Genomic DNA, 21,074 nt, shown 5'->3' on the forward strand with positions numbered 1-21,074 from the left:
GAGGAAGTGGTTGGAGCAACCTGAAATAAAAAAAGATTTGAGGGTTCCACACACAGTCAACCCAGAATCCCGCTATGGGAACCTGCCCCTGTCAAACAGCGCCTAAAGTTGCAGCTGTCCCTCCACTTCATTTTCTGCTTCCAGCTCGCCCTCAACCTCTCTTCTAGCCCAGTTCGGGCGGCATCCAAATGCGCTCAGAGGGAGGTGCGGGGGAGGGGCGCGCACCCCAGCCTAATGCCCGCTGCGGACAAAGAGGACTTCTGTTTCAAAAGCGGGGTGTGTGAGCGTCAGGGGGCGAAGCGCTGGCTCCGGGGCCAAGGAGAGGTGGCAGGAGGCAGGGGAGCGGAGGCTGGGGATCTGGCCGCCTTCAGACAGGGCGTGATCCGCCGGGCCTGCCGGGATGGTCTCACCCAGCGCTGACCCGCCTCGCCTGTTGACACAACGTCACGTTTCCGACTGCAGCCCTTTCATGTGCGGCCCGCGGCTAAAAGCGGCTGCCGGTTCCTGGAAGCAGACGTGCCTGGCACCGCGTCAGCAGAAACCTGATCCCCGGGGAAGCTTGGCAAGGCCTTGGGATCGCTCGGCCCCCAGAAATAGGGCCTGGCAGCGGGCACGGGACGCCCCCCGCTCCCTCGCGCCCAGCAGGAGGGAATTCGAGCGCTCCCCGTCGGCGGTGGGGAGGGAGGACTGGGTGGGGTAGGGAGCTGGATTTAGGCAGAGCACGGGGACCGGGGCTTCATTAACTAGAAGCCAGAAGCTTCCCACGGGTCATCGCTCACTAATGCACGTCAGACAACCTAGAAGTATCATTATGGGTACTATTACAATTCACATTTTGTAGATAAATAAAAGAAAAGCAGGCTCAGAGAAGAGAGGTAACTAGCCCAAGGTCACACAGCTTCTGAGGGGGCTAAACCTTTTGTAGGATGGTGGATCTGTTGGTTTGTGGGTCCCTTAATTGGATCCAAGGAGAAGGCTTTTCACAGAGCCGAGTTGTTAATGACTATAATAATACAAATATGGATATTTATTACTAATAATAATTACAGCAAATGTGTTTGTGGCATTTACTATTTGCCAGGCACTCTGCAAAGTGCTCTACCTACAATAACTTCATTATCACTGCAAGTCCATGAAGTAGGTAAATTAGTATACAGTTAATGAACTGTAGGCACAGAGAGGTTAAGTAATTTGCTCAAAGTCACACAGCTCCATTGATGAATTGTGAGTTAAACCTAGGAAATTTGGCTGCAAAGTTTATGTGCTTAACTATAAAACCACACTGCCCTTCTAGTTAAGCTAATAATAGTAAAAGTAGTAATAATTACAATTATTACTATCCTGTTTTGAGTACTTTCTTTGTGCCAGGTATCAACCACGTCATGTGAATCGCCTCTACTTATAGCAACTGTGAAGGGTAGATATTAATATGCCCCTTTTTTAAGTAAAAAAAATTTTAAACATGCTCATTTTACAAATGAGGAAACTGGAGTTCAAAGAGGGGAAATGCCTTATCCGAGGTGACACGACACCTAAGGGACAAAGCCATCCCTTTTTCTGGTATGGAACTGCTTCTACGCTGAGCTCCTGTCATGTTGGGCTTTGATACACATTATCTCATTTAATCCCCCAAATAGCCCTGCGGAATAGGTACTATGATGCTCAGCCTGTGGCTGAGATAACCAACCTCAGAATAAAGTTATTTGCCCAAGTCTTTATTTGTTCCTTACCGATGTCCCCACACACCATCCCACAGCAAAGAATGGGCCCATCCTCTGGTTAGAGAAACTAACCCAGCATGACTATCACGGACTATGGGGGGGTGGGGGGGCACCCTATAGGTTGACTGTGCGAAGAACCAGAATCTGGGCTTGAAGCAACTATATCAAAGTATTGTGGGCCGGGCACGGTGGCTCATGCCTGTAATCCCAGCACTTTGGGAGGCCTAGGTGGGAGGATCACTTGAGGCTGGGAGTTTGAGACCAGCCTGGGCAACATGGCGAAATCCCATCTCTACAAAAAATACAAAAATTAGCCAGGCGTGGTGGTGCGTGCCTGTGGTCCCAGCTACTTGGGAGGCTGAGGTGGGAGGATCACTTGAGCCCAGGAGGCAGAGTTGCGGTGAGCATGATTGCGCCACTGCACTCCAGCCAGGTGACAGAGAGAGACCCTGTTTAAAAAAAAAAAAAGTATTCTGCGGGGAAGGGGAGAGATTCCTTTTCTTATGTCTCTCCTAAGGTTAGGAAAGGTGTAGGCCTAGGGGACTAGCAAGGTATGAACCCCCTGGGGCAGGGCAGTTCTGCTGGAGGGAGGGAGAGAAGGAGGGAGGCAGAGACTGAGTTCCAAGCTGTCTCTCTGGAAGGGAGCCTCTGCAGGCTCAGAGACCAGGCCACCGCAGCTCCTGTCCCTCTCAGATTTCTTCGGCCCACCCACACCCTAGCCTGTCTCTCCCCTTTGGCCACCACCCCAGTACTTGGTTTGTGAGGGGTATATAAGAGGCTGCCTCGCTTTGTGGAACAGGGCCAGGATCTCAGGTTAGAGAGGAGACAGCATGTGTTGAGTTCCCACATGGTTTCATGTGAAGACTGTGTGTTAACGGGATCGGCGTGTTCTTCTAAGACCCAGCATTCCCTGAGGTGTCTGCCACGTGGCGTGGAGGGAGGGAAGGCTCCAGGTTTCTCACCCTTCATCAGCAGGAACAGCTTTCTTTTCGTGTCTTACCACTGTAATCGTTTGTTTGAACAAGAGTTTTATTGCTGAAAAGACATCACAAACAAGTTTTGAAGGCCACCAATGACAGCCCCTTCCTCAAGCACTGCCTTTACCTCACTGGCCTCTTTCCCTAGGATCCAGAGGGAGGCTGAGGCCATTCAAAGCCACCCCAACACACACCCCACCCAGCACCACCCCCTGTTTATCCCCGGCCATCTGTTTGGCCCGACAACCACAGCAGAACATGAGCCGGGTGAAGCCTCTCCCATTGGCCATGGAAGCCACTGACATGCTCGTCTCGCGGCTGGGCCATCCAGTCTTGTGATGTGGCTGGATCTGGGCCCAGAAGGTTTCTTCCACTATAGATGGGGCCCTCCCTTCCCTGGGGATTCTCAGCAAAGATGTGGAGGTGGGACATGAGGGTGTCACAAGGCTGCTGGGTAGGGGTGCCAGCCTCAGGCTGGGACCAAAGGAAGTAGGGCAACCGGCCTCTGCTCACCCTAAGTCCTGGCCCTGTTCCCCCACGCCCACGCCCACACCCACCTTTGAGGAGGCAAAAGGGAATAAACTTGTGCTTATTTGTTTGAAGAGCAAATATGTTTTTTTGAAACCGAATTATGGATGGGGATGTGGGGGTGGGAATTAGGCAAGGGTCTCAGGGGAATCCAAGCAGGAGAAGGAGGAGGGAAAAACCACTCTCTTCTCAGATGGAAAAAAAAAAAAAAACAACTGTTTCTTAAAGTTTTAAATAAAATATCTAATATTTTATATCTCTTTTACTGTGGAGAATTTAAAACATATTCAAAAGTAGAAACAACAATAGATGTTTCTCCAAAGAAGATATACAAATGGCCAACAAGTGCATAAAAATATGTTCAATGTCATTAGTCATCAGGGAAATGCAAATCAAAACCACAGTGAGATACCACTTCACACCCACTAGGATGGGTATGATATTAATAATAATAACAACAAAACAATGGAAAATAACAAAGGTTGTCGAGGATGTGGAGAAGTCTGAAGCTTTTGTATATTGCCAGTGGGAATGTGAAATGATGAAACTACCATAGAAAAAAGTTCGGCATTTCCTCAAAAAGTTAAATATAGAATTACCATATTACCCAATGCCATTTCTAAGAGTTATATACCCAAAAGAATTGAAAACAGGAACGCAAACAAATATATGGACACGTGTTCATAGCACTGTTCACAAGAGTCAAAAGGTGGAAACAACCTAAATGTCAATCAACAGATAAATGGATAAACAAATTGTGGTGTATACATACAATGAGCTATTATAGAGCCGCAAAAAATTAATAAAGTCCTGGTATATGCTACAACACGGATGAATCTCAAAAACATTATGCTAAGTGAAAGAAGGCTGGCAAAAAGTCACGTTACGTGGTTCCACTCATATGAAATATACAGAATAAATAAATCCATAGAGACAAAATACAGACTGATGGTTGCCAAGGGATGAGGGAGGGAGACAATGGGAATAAAACGGGTACAGGGATTTTACTTTGGAGTGATAGAAATATTTTGGAACTAGGCATGGGGGGTTGCATAGCATTGTGAATGTAATACATGGCATAGACTTATTCACTTTAAAATGGTTAATTATATGTAGATTTCACCTCAATAAATTTTCTTTTAAGTAGATAGAATAGCATAATGAACCCTCCACTTATCAGTCTCCCAGCTTCATTAGTCATTAATTCCTGCCCAAGTCAGTTTCATCTGTAATATATACCCATCCACTTCCCCTGCTCATGTATTATTTTGAAGCAAATCCAGATATCATATAATTTCATTTGTAAATATTTCTAAAATGTTTAGTATATATCTCTAAAAGATAAGTGTTATAAAAATTACTGTAATATTATCATACCTAAAAATATTTAACAGTATAAAAAGGCAATTTTTTAGACTAGTTCTCTAAATAAGAATATAGATTGTTTTCAAAATTAAAAAATATAAAAAGTGATCAGAGGCCGGGTGCGGTGGCTCATGCCTGTGATCCCAGCACTTTGGGAGGCCAAGGAGGACAGATCACAAGGTCAGGAGTTTGAGACCAGCCTGGCCAATATGGTGAAACCCAGTCTCTACTAAAAATACAAAAATTAGCCAGGCATGGTGGTGGGCGCCTGTAGTCCCAGCTACTCGGGAGGCTGAGGCAGGAGAATCAGTTGAACCCGAGAGGAGGAGGTTGCAGTGAGCTGAGATCGCGCCATTACACTCCAGCCTGGGTGAGAGCAAGACTCCGTCTCAAAAAAAAAAAAAAAAAAAAAAGTGATCTGAAAAAAGAAATTGTTCCCTGTCCCTATCCATCATCCTGGTCTCTATGCCTTCACCAAACTCACCCGCAAGCAGGCAAGTAGGCACTATTTTAACTACTTTAGAGTTTATTGGCCAGGCATGTTGGTTCATACCTGTATTCTCAGCACTTTGGAAGGCCAAGGTGGGAGGATCACTTGAGCCCAAGAGTTCAAGACCAGTCTGGGCAACATGGCAAGATCCCATCTCCACAAACGATTAAAAACTTACGAGGGTGTGGTGGTGCATGCCTGTAACCCCAGCTACTCAGGAGGCTGAGGTGGGAGGATAGTTTGAGCCTAGGTTGCAGTGAGCCATAATCGTTGCTACTGCACTCCAGCCTGGGTGACAGAGTGAGATCCTGTCTCAAAAAATAATAATAATGTTTTTTAAAATAGAGTTTATTTAGGCATGTGCATATAAATATGGATGTGGGCTGTCATTTGTCCCCTTTTTCCACACAAAAATAGCATGCTGTTCACACTCTTCTGCACTTAGTATGTCTTGAGGAGCTGTCCACGTGAATACATAGAAAGGCTTTTAATTCTTTTTCACAACTGTGCGTATCTCATTGTATAGATGTCCTATAATTTACTTGACTAGTTCCCTATTATGAACATCTGGATTATTTTTTATCTTTTGCTATCACCAGAAGGGTTGCAATGAGTAATTTTATACACAGGTCATTTTGCAAGCGTATAACAGTATTTATGGGGTAAACTCCCACATGGAATTGCTGGGTCAATGTCATGAGCATCTGTCATTCTGATGGGTATCATTCTGTGGGACACGGGTCATACTCCTTTAGAACCCAACGTTGTTGCCTGTCTTGGAGGCATTTGCAAGAGATGTCGGGAAGCTTAGAACATGTATATCTTGAGACCAAACGATTCCACTTCTAGGAGTTATCCTAAATACGATTTTTAAAATTAATTAATTTTTAAATAAAAAATAGAGACAGGGTTTTGCTATGTTGACCAGGCTGGTCTCAAGCTCCTGACCTCAAGCAATCCTCTTGTCTTGGCCTCCCAAAGTGCTGGGATTATAGGCCCGAGCCACCGTGCACAGCCAAGAAGTTATTAAACAGGTTTTCAAAGACTACGCTACAAGATGGGACGTCGTGTGCCATTCATAGGTAAAACAAACAAGGAGGAAAGAAGGGAGGGACAGAGGGAAGGAGAGAATAAGGAAATCAGAAAAATGGCTGAGAAGGAGACTGGTTGAGTAACTTACAGTATGTGCAAATGCTGGAATGCTAAATAGTCATGAAAAATTATGTTAGGAAAGTAAATTGATTATTGTTTATTTGTTGTAAAGGGAGAAAAAGTAGGCCACAAAATAGTATGTTCAGACTTATCCCATTTTTGAAAAAGAATAATATGTGTGCTTCTAAATGTTCTCTCTGCCTCACTTTGAACAACTGTAAAATGAGGACGATAGTAATTGGCCTACTGAGTTGTGAGGATTAAATGAGTTTCAATGTCTAAGATGCTTAGAACAGTGTCTAGCACAGAGAAAGCTCCATGTCAGGGTTAGCTAAAATTAGTGTTATTGTTATTATTTTTTAGTAATCGTATTATAGTTACAGAGGAAAAAGGTCTGGCAGGCAATACAATAAAATTTTAACCACCTTAGCAGGATTTAGAATTATTGGTTACTGTTCCTTTAAGAATTTTTGCTTTTCTATATTTTCTTTTTTTTTTTTATTTTACAATGAACATGGTATTTCTGTAATATAGATCATGAAGTGCAACAGAATAAGTGGAGTAGGGGACAAGAATGGAGTTCAAGGTTGTCATGGACATCTGTACCCAGCAGTCCCAGGGGATGATGTGGAAAGGAGAGGCAGGATGCTTTTTTGGTTTTGCCAGCTCAGCCCTGGGCAGGGCCAGCCCTACACCCTGGGAAGAAGGCAACTCCCTTCAAAGGGTGAGTGGAAGATCTAGAGAAAGCTCTCCCTACCCACATGCACATAGGAGCTTTTAACAAGGACCTTAACAATTAGAGAGATGACAAAAGTTTCAAAAAAGGTGCAAAGACACTCAATAGGCTGTGAGGGTCCTGGGATGGGGGCTGTAACTCATTCACTGCAGCGCTCCCAGTGCCTAGCTTGAAACAAAGCTGAAATTCAGTCAGTGTTTCCTGAACGAACAAGTAAATCTAGACTCTGCTGTGTGACCTTGGGAAAGTTCTTTCACCTTCCTGAATCTGTTTCCTTATCCATCAAATGGGGATATTAGTGATCTTGTAGAGATTGCTGTGAGGATGAAAAGAAATCCTTATGTAGAATATACAGCATCTAGCTACAGTCAGGTATGTGGTAGGTGCTCAAGCATTTGCTGATTAAATGAATGAAAGGAGCCTGGGCAACATAGCAAAAACTCTGTCTCTACAAATAAAAATTAAAACATTAGCCAGTCATGGTGATACGGACCTGTAGTCCCAGCTACTCAGGAGGCTAAGGTGGGAGGATCTTAGCCTGCAGTGAGCCATGACCACGCCACTGCACTCCAGCCAAGGTGACAGAGTGAGGCCCCATCTCAAAATAAAAATTTAATTTAATTTAAAAATAAAAGAAAATAAAAAAATAAATGAAAAGAAAGAATGACATTTATAGGAACATATTCACTCTAAAGTGTAAGTAACTGACATAACATTATTTCCTGAAAGATGCTTTGTAGAGGGAAAAGCTGAAAGAGATCTCATACACACACACACACACATATATACAGACACACATATATATATGTGTGTGTGTATGAGATCTCTCTGATATATATATATGTGATATGTATATATATCAGACTGTGTGCTAAGTACTGTACTAGGCACTATGCATACATTATCTGGTGCAATCTCCATTTTTACATTTACAGAAATTGAGACTCAGTGAGATTAAGTGACTCACCCAAGGTCACACAGCAAGCAGATGGCACAGACAGGATTTAACTCAACGTATGACTCAAAAGTCCTTGCTGAAAGAGCCCAGGATGTCAAAATGGACAGAGGCATGAGGAGGGAAGAGGGTCAGAGATAAGCTTCCCACTCTGTGCACACTGCTGAATTACCCATTAGGTAGACCTAGTGTGTGCTCAAAACACTGGGAAAGCAGCCCCAGCTTCCTTCCATCTCCCTAAAATTGGAAAATAATTTCTTTTTGATATTTCAAAGAAAAACATGGAGATCATCTTAGGATTAAAATCAAGGCCTTATTGGGGTTTCTCTAAATTTATTTTAAGCTTTGTGTTTTCAGTTTGCACTTCGTATGGGGAGGAAGGATCAAAATGCTCATGTCTCAGGACCTTATGGCTTAATTGCCCTGGGGCTTAGAGCCTCTCTAGACCTCAGCCAGCAAGGTGACGCCAGCTCTCCAGAGTCTGAGTGGGAGGCAGCATGGACACCCACCTGGCCCCTGCTTCCCCTGGGGCTCACATGGCTGTGTGAGGGGTGTTTCTCAGGGCAGTGGCCTCGGCTCCCCTGACCCGTGGCTTCTCACGGTCTGCCTTTCAGACAAGGCGCTCACTGTCCAAGCATGTTCCAAGCCACCGGCTCAAGTCCCAGCCAGCCCAGGCCTGTTGCAATGAGTCAGCCTTTCACTGGGGAAAAACGTGGTGACTGGCCTCCAAGTCATTTTTTCCAGCTTGGCCCTTGTCCTGGGCTGGGTTTGGGGAGACCTTCATTTTTCCCTTTGGGATTCGGCTGCCTACGAGGTATTCCCAAGGGTCCCTAGGAAGCAATGGGGCTGGAATTCCTTTGGGGCAGGTTGAGTTGCTGCAATTCAGCCAAATGAGGGTCCCTCAAGGTGCCCACCTGGTCTCGCTCCACCTCCCCCTGCTCATATAAGCAAAAGTAGAGGCCACAGAGGGTAAGTTCTTATGGCCCTTACGGTTGTGCCCAGTCATGGGGAGGGGGATAAGAAGAGGAGTTATAAAATAAAGTCCACCTTTGGCATCTTTCACAGGCCATGCTAGCACAGCAACCTCAGGTACCTGGAGCTTGAGGCACACTTGGCCTCTTATCAACTAGTGGTGCCTTCCTGAAAGATGATGCTCCCTTGGGCCCCTTGAATTTTAAAGCAAGCACCATTACCTTCGGTGAACCTTCCTGCCCCCAGCTCTATGCCAGGGTTCCGGTTTCAGAGCTATTCACCTTACCATCCCTTCTGACTCACCTCTGGCTTCCCAGGGCTTCGTGAGGCCTCCCCTGCATGGCCAGGCTGATGTGGATTCTCCCTAGGGTGACTGGGTGGGAGGGAGGAAGAGGCAATGACCATTAGTCAAAGGGTGGTGAGGGTGTGTGAGGGCAGGGGTTTAGCCCTCATGGATCCCGCAGTAAATTCATTCTCTCTGGAGGAAACATTAACCTCACTGCTTCTGAAGCCCTTACTTATAACTTCCTATTCATTTTTGCGATTAGCAAAGATTAACCTCTCAATAATTCATTCATTCAGGGCACAGATAGTTATTGGTACCTTTACATGCCAGGTACTGGGCTTTGGGGCTACAATGGTGCACAGAAGAGTCATGCTCCTGTCTTTCTGAAGCTGAGAGTCTGAGAGGGACACAGATAGCAACCTGATAATTACACAGATAGATACCAACAATCCAGTATCAATATGCAGGAAGAGCACAGAAGAGCAGACAACAGTGCTTGGAGTGGTCTGGGGTGTTCAGGGAAGGTTTGCCTGAAATAGATGGGTAAGTGGGAGTTGTCTGGTTGAGATGGGGGTCCTGACCCCAAGTACCTAGATAGTGACCTTATTTGGAAATAGGGTTTTTTACAGAGATAATCAAGTTAACATGAGGTCATTAGGGTAGGCCCTAATCTTGACTGGTATTCTTATCAAAAGGGGAAATTTGGACACAGAGACAGACATGCGCACAGGAAGAATGTCACGTGAAGATGAAAGCAGACATCAGGGTGATGCTGGCTGCTTACAAGCCATGGAATGCCGAAGATAGTGAGCCGACACCAGGAGCTAGGAGAGAAGCCTAGAACTGACGCTCCCTCACAGCCTCAAAGGAACCAAATCTGCTGACTCCTTGATTTTGAATTTGTAGCTTCCAGAACTTGAGATCACACATTTCTGTTGTTTAACCCACCCCAGTTGTGGTCTTTTGTCAAGGTAGCCCTAGCAGACAAACTCAGTTTTCCAGGCAGAGGAAACTGCACATGCAAAAGCCCTGGAAGTGAGGGCAGGGGAGGCGGGTTTGAGAAAAGAGGCCACCCTGGCTGAAATGCAGAGTCAAAAATTCCTTTATCCAGACTGACAGGGAAGCAGATCAGTGTGGGCACCTCAGGCGGCTATTAAAATAGCAATAAAAATAACTACCTCGAAGGTGTGTAGAGTGTACCAGATAAGCCTGGGAAGGCAGGACATGACTAGAGCTATGCAGGGGCTTCCCTGTAGGGGTAGAAGTGGAGCCTTTAACCTTAAGACAGAGGAGAAGCTAGCAGGGTACACAGGCGACCTAGAGCCTCGTTTGAGCTGTGTGACTTTGGGAAAATGGCTGTCTGTCTCTGTGCCTTAGTTCTTCGATCTCTCCCCTTATCTGGGACATTCTGTGACCATATGACTAGCAGTGTGCTCTGTGTTGCTGTCTCCTGTGTGGTGAGCCGGTGCGAAGGAAGAGAAAAGAATGAAAATAGCATTGGACACAGTTGTGGATCTTATGGAACTTATAGTCTAGTTGGGGAAATGACATTCATTCGGGCCAGTGCACAATGGAAGTGCTAAGTGTGTGAAGTGGACAATGTCAGACATTCTGAAGGGCTAAAGTGGTGGCTTCCCTAATGGGGGGTCTCGAAGTCTAGTGGGACCCCAGATACAATTTCTCTTTTTTTTTTTTTTTTTTTTTTTTTGAGACAGAGTCTCACTCTGTCGCCCAGGTTGGAGGGCAGTGGCGCGATCTCGGCTCACTGCAAGCTCCGCCTCCCGGGTTCACGCCATTCTCCTGCCTCAGCCTCCCGAGTAGCTGGGACTACAGGCCCCCGTCACCACGCCCGGCTAATTTTTTTTTTTTTTTTTTTTTTTTTTAAGTAGAGACGGGGTTTCACAGTGTCAGCCAGACTGGTCTCGATCTCCTGACCTCGTGATCCGCCTGCCTCGGCCTCCCAAAGTGCTGGGATTACAGGCTTGAGCCACTGCGCCCGGCCCCAGATACAATTTCGATGCTGTACATCTCCACCCGCCCCACCACTCCATAATTAATAGGTCTGGGGATGGGTGGGGGTTAACACGTGACCTAAGCTGGGCCAATCAGAATCTTTCCCTGGATTTTTTGGTCAGGAGCTAGGGAAGAAAATGCAGTTTCTCTCTTGGTGGCCATGTTTGCTGCTACATAGAGGGGGCTGACTTGAGGGAATGGAGCTGACAGGCTGACCCAGAGAGAGACAAGAGGGAAGGAGAGAGAGAGAGAGAGGGAGGGAGGGAGGGAAGGAAGGTGGGAGGGGAGAGGGAGAGAGAGAGAGAGAGAGTGCGAGCGAGCCCCTTGGCTGCCCTGGCCCTGCTGCATCTCCGCGTTTCCCCTGGGCTTACTGGAGATACCCTACCCGCACATTCTTCACCCTGCATTTATCACTTTCCCCTAGGCTAGTTGGAGAGGAGTTTCTGTCACCTACAGTCCTAGGAGTTCTGATTCACACAGGGATCCCCCGTGTCAACCTCAGCCACTGTTTGTGAGTGAGGTGATGAGACCCTGCTCTTGGCCCTAGTGTGTGCTATTGTGTCAGGGACCAAGGAGCTGTCCCTGCCCTCTTAGGAAACCCTTCATGGAGCCGAAGGCCATCTTCACTCTTTATAGTACCGGAGGCGCTTGAGTCTTCCCCATGCCTCTGTGAGCCTGGCGGCATTTGTTTCACTTTGCAAACCCTGCAAGTCAGGAATTAAATCTCCCCCACCCTAGTCTTACAGTTGAGGAAACTGAGGCTCAGAGGAGGAGAAATGCCTTTGTATCTAAGTGGCAGAGCCTTTTTTGGGCGTCACAGTCCTTAAGATGGTACACGTGAAACAGCAGCCCAAGCCCTGATCAGGGAAAAAGTAATCATCCTTCATTCATGAATTCATCAGTGAACATTTCCCTACAAAAAAAGAAGAGAAATTATCAAAGGTTTGTGCAGAGCCTGAAGTGTGAATTCAGGAAGGCAAACACAACCTTTTATCTCTATAAGCCCAGAAATCACTATATACACAATGTCAGGCATAAGTTAGGTGCTTAAGATATGTTTGCTGAAAAAGAATAAGAACAATATCTTAGTTACTGAGTGATCACTATGTGCCAGGCACTATTTTAAGTGATTCGTGGGTATTCACTGAGGTAACCCTCACCCAGCCTTGTAAGGTTGGCACTATTATGCCTGACTGATTGATTGATTGAGACAGGGTCTCACTCTGTCACCCAGGCTGGAGTGCAGTAGCATGATCATAGCTCACTGCAGCCTCAAATTCCTGGGCTCAAGCAATCCTCTCACCTCAGCCTCCCGAGTGGCTGGAACTGCCTGGCTAATTTTTTATTTTCTATTTTTTGTAGAGACAGGATTCAGTATGTTACCAGGACTGGTCTCAAACTCCTGGGCTCAAGTGATCATCTCATCTCGCCCTCCCAAAGTGCTGGGATTATAGGCATGAGCCACTGCCTCCAGCCTATCATGCCCATTTTAGAGATGAGAGGGCTACAGCTGAGTAACTTCTCTGAGCTCACACAGCTAGTAAATGTCAGAGGGACCTCCAGCCTTCTGGCCTCAAGTGTGTTCCTGACCTTAGACTGTATTGCCTATCTTCAAATGACTGAATGAATGAATGAAAGCACATCTGCTAGCTACAGGACTACACATACACATATATTTCAGGAGAGCTTTCACCGGAGAGAGCTACAGGGTTGTGAAGCCTGGAGAAATTTAAGCTCCAGAAAATTCTCCAAGGAAGTAGGATGCCATGAGCCTTAAATCTGTGTGGGACTTTTGAATGTGAAAAGAGATATGCACATTTAGTTCTGGAATATCCATATACTCACATCAACATAATAATTGCTTTCGTGAATTGAGAGCTTTCTCTGTGCCCCACACCCTGCCTACTTATCTTTGAATCTTCCTGCCCTCTCTGTGTTAGGGTGTCAAAGGCCTGTCTAATCACTCTCCTAAACCGCTCTCCCCTCATCCCCTGCAGTCCACAGGAAGGTCAGCCTCGTGGGGTGTTCTTTGCAAAGCCACAGAATCTTCCCTTGATAATGACCAAGTTTCCAAGGCAAAAATTGACACATGCTTATGGCATCCACAGGCCCAAAGAGTTGAGGCCAGAGGGACCAAAAGTCCGGGATCTGAGTTGGCCAAGATCCAGGCTTGGAACAGAGCCAAGGATGCAGGTGGACAGGCCTCGGGGCAGATGACAAAGCTGGGAGAATGCTCTTTACCTGCTTTTGCTGGAGGGCTAGATTTCATTATCTCCACTGAAGATCTTGAGAGCACCCATTTCACCCTGGGGCAGGGACGGGCTGCATGTTAGCTTTGAGGCCAGGCCAACCACAAGACAAGAAAAGACACATCCCAACTTGAAAAGGCTGCCGAAGACCAGGGCAGCCGAGCAGAGCTTCATGCCCCCCCCAATAAATCTAGCTGCATCAGGCTCAGGCAGGTGCAGGGTAGGATGGAGCACTGCCTGCAGGCTCAAGGGGGATCTTAGTTGCCAATGGGAGATTCAATTGGTATTTATTTTCCATACATCTTCATCTTTTAGGAGAACAAATTCTGGGATCTTCTGGGGAGTCCTAGGGATAAAAGTCCTTAAGGGAGAAAAATGCCCCATAAAAATGCATCCTTACTCCTAGACGTATTATTTTTTATATAAAAATTTCTTCCTTTATTAAAAAGAGATGAGGTCTCACTATATTGGCCAGGCTGATCTCAAATTCCTGGGCTCAAGCAATCCTCCTGCCTCAGCCTTCCAAAGTGTTGGGATTACAGGTGTCAGCTGCTGCACCCTGCCCCTAGACACATTAGAACTTTAATAAGTTTGGAGCATTTTATTTGCTGCTGGAATTATGCTAAGCACTTTATATACATGACCTTGTTTAATCCTCAGGATACCCTAGTATAGAGATGATGACTCTCCTTATTATATGCCCTGGGGAAACAGAGGCTCAGAGACCTTCTCAAGGTCACACGGCTAGTAAGTGTCAGAGCCAGGAGTCCAACCCAGACCTGACTTCAAGTTCCTTGCCCTTAACCACAGTACTATGTTAGGTCCTTTTTAGGCACACATGTTCACGAAAACCTAGATGTTTTGCTTGCCTCTGTTTATCCAGCAAACATTTATTAAGTACCTACTATGTGACAGGCCCTGTTTTAGAAGCTGGGGATATAGGAGGGCATAAATAAAACAGACAAAAACCCCTGGCTTCAGTGAAATCAAAATAACATTAAAAGGCAAAGATTACTGTCTCCCATAGCTGAAGCAACTGAGGTAGGTATTCCTTTTCGTCTGCTTACCCCTCAGATTCATTTATTCATGTGTTTTGTTGTTATCGTTGCTCAGCAAATATTCCTTGATAACTTACTAGGGGTCAGGTGCTGTTTTAGGTGCTGAGGTCCCAGTGGGGACCCAAATAGATGCAGTCCCTGCCCTCGTGGAATTCGCAGTCTCTTCAGATTGTTCCTGTGTGTCTTCCTAACCTGTAGCTGCTGCTCAGGGCACATGAACAAGCAGTACTGACTTGTGTCGCCAGGAAGCTGATGCTGTTCCTCAGACAGGCCCAAAGCAGAAGGGGCAAGTGCAGCGGTATGCAAAACAACAAAGTCAGCACAAGTATTTTGGAATCATAGGTGCCCTTTGCTCTCTCCATATGGTGATCCCTGCCCCAAGATGTGTTAGGACGCACTCTAGGGTAAATGTCAATAGGCTCTGTGGGGCGTGGTGGTTCACACCTGCAATCCCAGTACTTTGGGAGGCTGAGGTGGGAGGATCAAGTGAGCCCAGGATGTCAAGGCTGCAGTGAGCCATGATCATGCCACTGCACATGCAGCTTGGGTGACAAAGTGAGACCCCCTATCTCTAAAAAGGTCAGTGCCTCTGGGTGTTAATTAGCTGTGTGGCTTTGAGCCAGTGAAGCTCTCCAAGCTTCACTTTCATCAGCCATAAAATGGAAATTGAAGCACTTTTCTTGCTTGAATATTTCCAAGAATGAGATGAATTCAAATGAAATAATGGCTATGTGAATATTTAATTTCCTAATCCGTAGATATTATTTTGGTGTCTTCCAGGTCCAGGTCTTCATTTCCTGTTACCTATTACCACAGTGCCTCAAAACGGCTGTTATAAACTCATTCACAAAAAGGTATAAGTAACTGATGATATTTCAAGTCTTGCCTCTCCCAGGCCTAAAGACTTTCTTATAAGAAAAAAAAAAAAACCTGGGGAAGGGAACTTTGGATTCTGGCCAAATAGAGTAACAGGTACCAGATTTACCCTCCCATCTGAAACAATTAAAAAGAACCTTAACTGTGTCCTAGGCAAAGTTCAATGGCTTTTAGAAGAGTACAAACATATCTAATGCTCAGCAAGATAAAGTTCCCAATGTCTACCATGTAATCAAAAGAATTCCCAGTGGAAGTGCCTTGGACTGGAATATGAGCTCCCTGAGGCAAGAGATTTTTATCTGTTTCATTCTCTGCTATATCTTCAGTTCCTAGAAGAGTGTCTGACACATAGTAGGCACGCAATAACGATTCGTTGACTAATGAATGAATGAATAGGGGTGTCAGACATCAGTGAGGATAATGGGAGGTGCTATTCTCTCCAAGGGTCTCTCCCAGAGCCCCAGAAATCACCTGGCACTTAAGGCCTGCCTGACTGATAAATTCCCCAAGTCAGCCCAAGCATGGAGGATGAGACCCTGTAAAGAGTGACAGCCTTGAGGGGAGGGAGACGTCTACAAGCCCTGTCACGAGCCCCGTCATCACCTCGGGAGGAAAAGGAAAGCTTGTTACTCATTGATAACCATCGCTGTGAACGACTCCTCCACACGGCACCCCTCCCCACCCCCTACCTTCCAGCCCTGGCCTGTTTACTGGAAGACGCGACCCTGTTTTCTACATCCTGAGCGATGACAGATTTCATCACTGGCTTAAGGCAAGACAGAGAAGCTGGGTGTCAGGCCCTGGTGATAAGTCATGTCAGATTTTGGGTGGTTGTGGTAGTGGTGGTGGGGGCAACGGTAGCCGTTACCACACAGGTTTATGCCTCAATCTGCTCATTCATTTGTTGATCCTTTTATCGCGTACATATTAATTCGGGTCAGGCCTTGTGCGTGGGGGCTCCAGACACAAGACAAAAATGACAAAAATGAAAATGACGGTGATTAAAACGAATTGCAAAAGCCACCATTTTCTGAATGATTCCTTCAGAAGGCAACATGCTGGTGTGGCTAGGAACGTAGTTCTGAGCAAGACACCTGGGTTCCCAGTCTCCGCTCTGCTTCTTCACAGCACTGTGACCCTGGGCAAGGTACCTAACCTCTCTGAGCCTCCATGTTCTCATCTCTAAAATGGGGCACTTGTGATTAAATGAGTTAACCCATTTAAAGCATGTAGAACGCTATTTGCTATTTCTTTGCTTGAAGTCGTATTAAATACTTTACAGCCTCAGTCAGAAGAGGGGAATTGTATCATGGTTAAGAGCTCTGAGTTGGAACTTGGACACCCACTTACTGTGTGACTTTGAGCAGGTAACTTACCTTCTCTGAACCTTAGTTTCCTCATCTGGGAAGTAATGCAAAGTAAATTCCACAAGCGTAGGGAATTCTCTTTTGTTCACTCCTGTCTCTACAGTGCCTTAAACAGCACCTGGCCAAGAGTAGATGCTAATGCAGTAATCAGGACCAGTTATGTAATTTGTGGGACCCAGCGCAAATGAAAAGGCAGGGCCCTTGTTTTAAAAATTAAGAATTTTGGGCTAGGCGCGGTGGCTCACGCCTGTAATCCCAGCACTTTGGGAGGCCGAGGCGGGCGGATCACAAGGTCAGGAGTTTGAGACCAGCCTGGCCAACATGGTGAAACCCCGTCTCTACTAAAAATACAAAAATTAGCCGGGCGTGGTGGCATGCACCTGTAGTCCCAGCTACTTGGGAGGCTAGGGCAGGAGAATCGCTTGAACCCGGGAGATGGAGGTTGCAGGAGCCAAGACAGTGCCACTTCACTCCAGCTTGGGCAACAGAGTGAGACTCCGTCTCAAAAAAAAAAAAAAAAAAAAAAAAAGAAAATTATTAAGAATTTCGGCCGGGCTCAGTGGCTCACACCTGTAATCCCAGGACTTTGGGAGGCTGAGGCAGGTGGATCACCTGAGGTTGGGGGTTTGAGACCAGCCTGCCAACATGGAAAAAACCCATTTCTACTAAAAATACAAAATTAGCTGGGCATGGTGGCGCATGCCTGTAATCTCAGCTACTCGGGAGGCTGAGGTAGGAGAATCGCTTTGAACCCAGGAGGTGGAGGTTGTGGTGAGTTGAGATCGTGCCATTGCACTCCAGCCTGGGCAACAAGAGCAAAACTCTATCTCAAAAAAAAAAAAAAAGAATTTCAAGACAGCAATGATGGAGAATTAAACCAAGTGTGGGGCCCTTCTAAGTGTGGGGTGGCCCTCTGTGACTGCATAGGCCACATGCCCATGAAGCTGGCTCTGATCACAATACTCCCCCATATTGTTGTTATGAGGAGAAAGTGAGTTAAAGTGTGTAGGGCAAGTGGCACATACCTGGCCCAGAGTAGACTCTCAATGCTAACTGATATTATTCTTATCATATTTAATGTTCACTGACAGCCCTGTGAGAGCAGATAGGTATTATCCCACCTCACAGGTGAAGGATTAAATGACTTGCTCAGGCTGGGCACAGTGACTCACACCTGTAATCTCAGCACTTTGGGAGGCCGAGGTGGGAGGATTGCTTGACCCCAGGAGTTCAAGACCAGCCTGGGCAACATAGCAAGACCCCATCTCTACCAAACCAAACCAAACAAAATAAAACCCAGTTTGCTCACTGCCTTACTGTTTATGGGAGGTAGAGGCAGGATTTGAACCCAGGTCAGCTGACGTGTGAGAGAAGGGTGGGTGGAGGAAGGGAGAAGGCCCAGAAGCCTCGCAGGTAGCTGGTAGGGAGGTGTTTGGGGTTTGGACAGCTGCTCCCTCCTTTAGGGCTGACTGTCCCATCAGGAGGGGGTTGTTTCTGTTGCTCAGTGGGGAATCTGCAGGCCTGGACAGGCTCTGAGCTGGGAAACAGGAGTGGCCCTGCTTGTCCTATGACACACTGTGAGTGGAGGGGGCTGTGGCCGGCAGGGACGTAGGGGAGTCACACCTGCTGAAGCCCAGCTCAGAGTCAGGACTGGGGCCAAAGGGGCAGAGCCCAGGCTGGCCATGGAGGTCCGAAGTGAGGGATTAAAATCCAGAGTGGCAGCCTCTGCCACTGACAGCCCCAGCTCTTCCCATGGCCCCAAAGGCCAGTGTGTCCCTGTCCCACCGGTTTCCTCATCTCCCTCCCTCCCATGCTCCTGCCTGCTCACCTCACTCCCACTGGCCTCCCTGAACCTCCTGAAAACCAAACAAGTTCTCTCCCCACACAAGGCCTTTGCTGTTGGTGTTGCCCCTGCTATAAACGACCTTTCCCCAGCTCCTTCACACTCATCAAATCCTAGCTTCAGTGTCACCTCCCTTAAAAAGCCTTCCCTTGGCTGGGCATGGTGGCTCATGACTATAATCTCAGCACTTTGGGAAGCCGAGGTAGGAGGATCACTTGAGCCCAGGAGTTTGAGACCAGCCTGGGAAACACAGAGAGATCCCATCTCTACAAAAAATAAAGATTTTTAAAAAGGCTTCCCTTCTCTTCCTTTCTAAAGCACTGTCATCTTCTCACTTCTTCCACATCTCCCTGCAATGCCTGTTTTCTATTCCAATCTGCAATTCCCTTCCTTATTGACTTGCTATGTGTTCATCACCTGACTCCCTTCTGTAGAACACACACAGATGAACCCTGAGGGCGGGGGCCACGTTCAGGGCTCCATTTCTGTCATCTACAGCAGTGGCTGCCACACAGCAAGGACTCCATGAATACTTATTGAATCAGTGAGCGAATGAATAGCCAGCTGTACCATGTTGGAAAAATGACTTGTGGTCTTTGAATCTGTTTCCCCATCTCTAAAATGGGATTGGGATTCATGCCTCTTCTTTTTTTTTTTTTTGAGACGGAGTCTCGCTCTGTCGCCCAGGCTGGCGTGCAATGGCATCATCTCGGCTCACTGAAACCTCCACTTCCCGGGTTCAAGAGATTCTTCTGCCTCAGCCTCCCAGGTAGCTGGGATTACAGGCACCCACCACCATGCCCAGTTAATTTTTGTATTTTTAGTAGAGACGGGGTTTCACCATGTTGGCCAGGTTGGTCTCGAATGCCTGACCTCAAGTGATCTGCCTGCCTCAGCCTCCCAAAGGGCTGGGATTACAGGCGTGCCTGGCCCCATGCCACTTCTTAAGGTGGATTACAATCATACAATCACGTTACCATATATTGAGGACTTACTGTGTTCCAGGCACTGTACTAGGTACATAAAACCTGGCATCTAGAAAGTGATCAGTTAATTTCAATATTCCCTATGTTACTACGATTGCTACTGCTAAACTCTATAGGTTGGAGACCCTGATTGAGGAGCTGAACCCTTGATCCTAAAATGCTCCCCTGCTCCCCCCACACCCAGAGGCTACCCCAAGGAAGAGAGACAATCCCAGAGGCTTGAAGCAAAGGGAACACGTTGGGAAAGAAAACTACTCTGAGGCAGGGTGCAGTGGCTCATGCCTGTAATCCCAGCAACTTGGGAGGCTGAGGTGGGCAGATTACTTGAGGCCAGGAGTTCGAGACCAGCCTTGGCGACATGGTGAAACCCCGACTCTACAAAAAATACAAAAATTAGCCAGGTGCAGTGGTGTGCACCTGTAGTTCCAGCTACTCAGGAGGCTGAGGCAGGAGAATCGCTTGACCCCAGATAGCAGAGATTGCAGTGAACCAAGATCATGTCACTGCACTCCAGCCTGGGTGACAGAGTGAGACCCTGTCTCAAAAAAAAAAAAAAAAAAAGAAAAAGAAAAAGAAAACAAAACAAAAGAAAAGAAAACTACTCTGATATTCTCAAAGGGGTTCCTTCTTTTTGGATTTCTCTATCTCTCTTGAGGATCCCATCCCACCCCACCTCCATTCAACCCCTCCTTTCCCAACCACATACCAAGAATAAACCTCACACCCTGTGTGCCTCTAGTGTCACAGTTTCCTGCCTCTATGGTCACGGGCTGCTTGGGCTCGGAGGGATTTTCCAGCTTAGGGCAGTGCTGGTGGGACCCGAGGCAATGTGACATAGGAGGAGCTGTGATGAAGACCTAGAAGGAGGAAAGCCCCGAGCAGATGCTGACAGAGAACTGGAGTGGGGCCTCACAGAGGTACCTGGAGTGCAGGCTCCCGGGAAGGGGAACCAAGCCTTGCCTCTGATTTCAGCAAGTGCTCACAGAGCAGGCCATCTGGCGGCTCGCTGCCAGCCAAATGCTACTGACCAAGGACTTCCAAACTGACCAGGCCCAGAACAAGAAATTCTGTTTAGCATCTGGAGATCTATGGCCAGGCTGGATCCAAATGGATTCCAGTTTAGAGGGCTGTCCACTCCTTGGCAAAGTCCTGTTTTCTTAACCCTCTCTTCCCTTTGAACAATGATCAAGGATCCTCCCAAGTCCTTCTCTAATCCCTCGTAGCCCCACTGACAGCCATCACAGTCAGACACCCTCCTCACAGAGCCATTTCTCCTCCTTGGTCTTTCTCTTGTAATTTCCACTCCTGATATCTAGCTAGCTACTTCTTCTAAACATGTCAAGGGACCTAGTTTCCAGTTCTGCTCTGGCTCTTACTCAGTGGTTTCTAGTAATTTCCAGCCCTTCTCTGTGCCTCAGTTGCCCCATTTGTAAAATGGGGCCCCAAAAGGTTCCTTTCGGCTCTGATATTCTAGGATCCAAAGTACAGAGATTAAGCCAC

The sequence above is a fragment of the Pan paniscus genome, chromosome 2 (assembly GCF_029289425.2).
Source record: "Pan paniscus chromosome 2, NHGRI_mPanPan1-v2.0_pri, whole genome shotgun sequence".
Taxonomy (NCBI): domain Eukaryota; kingdom Metazoa; phylum Chordata; class Mammalia; order Primates; family Hominidae; genus Pan; species Pan paniscus.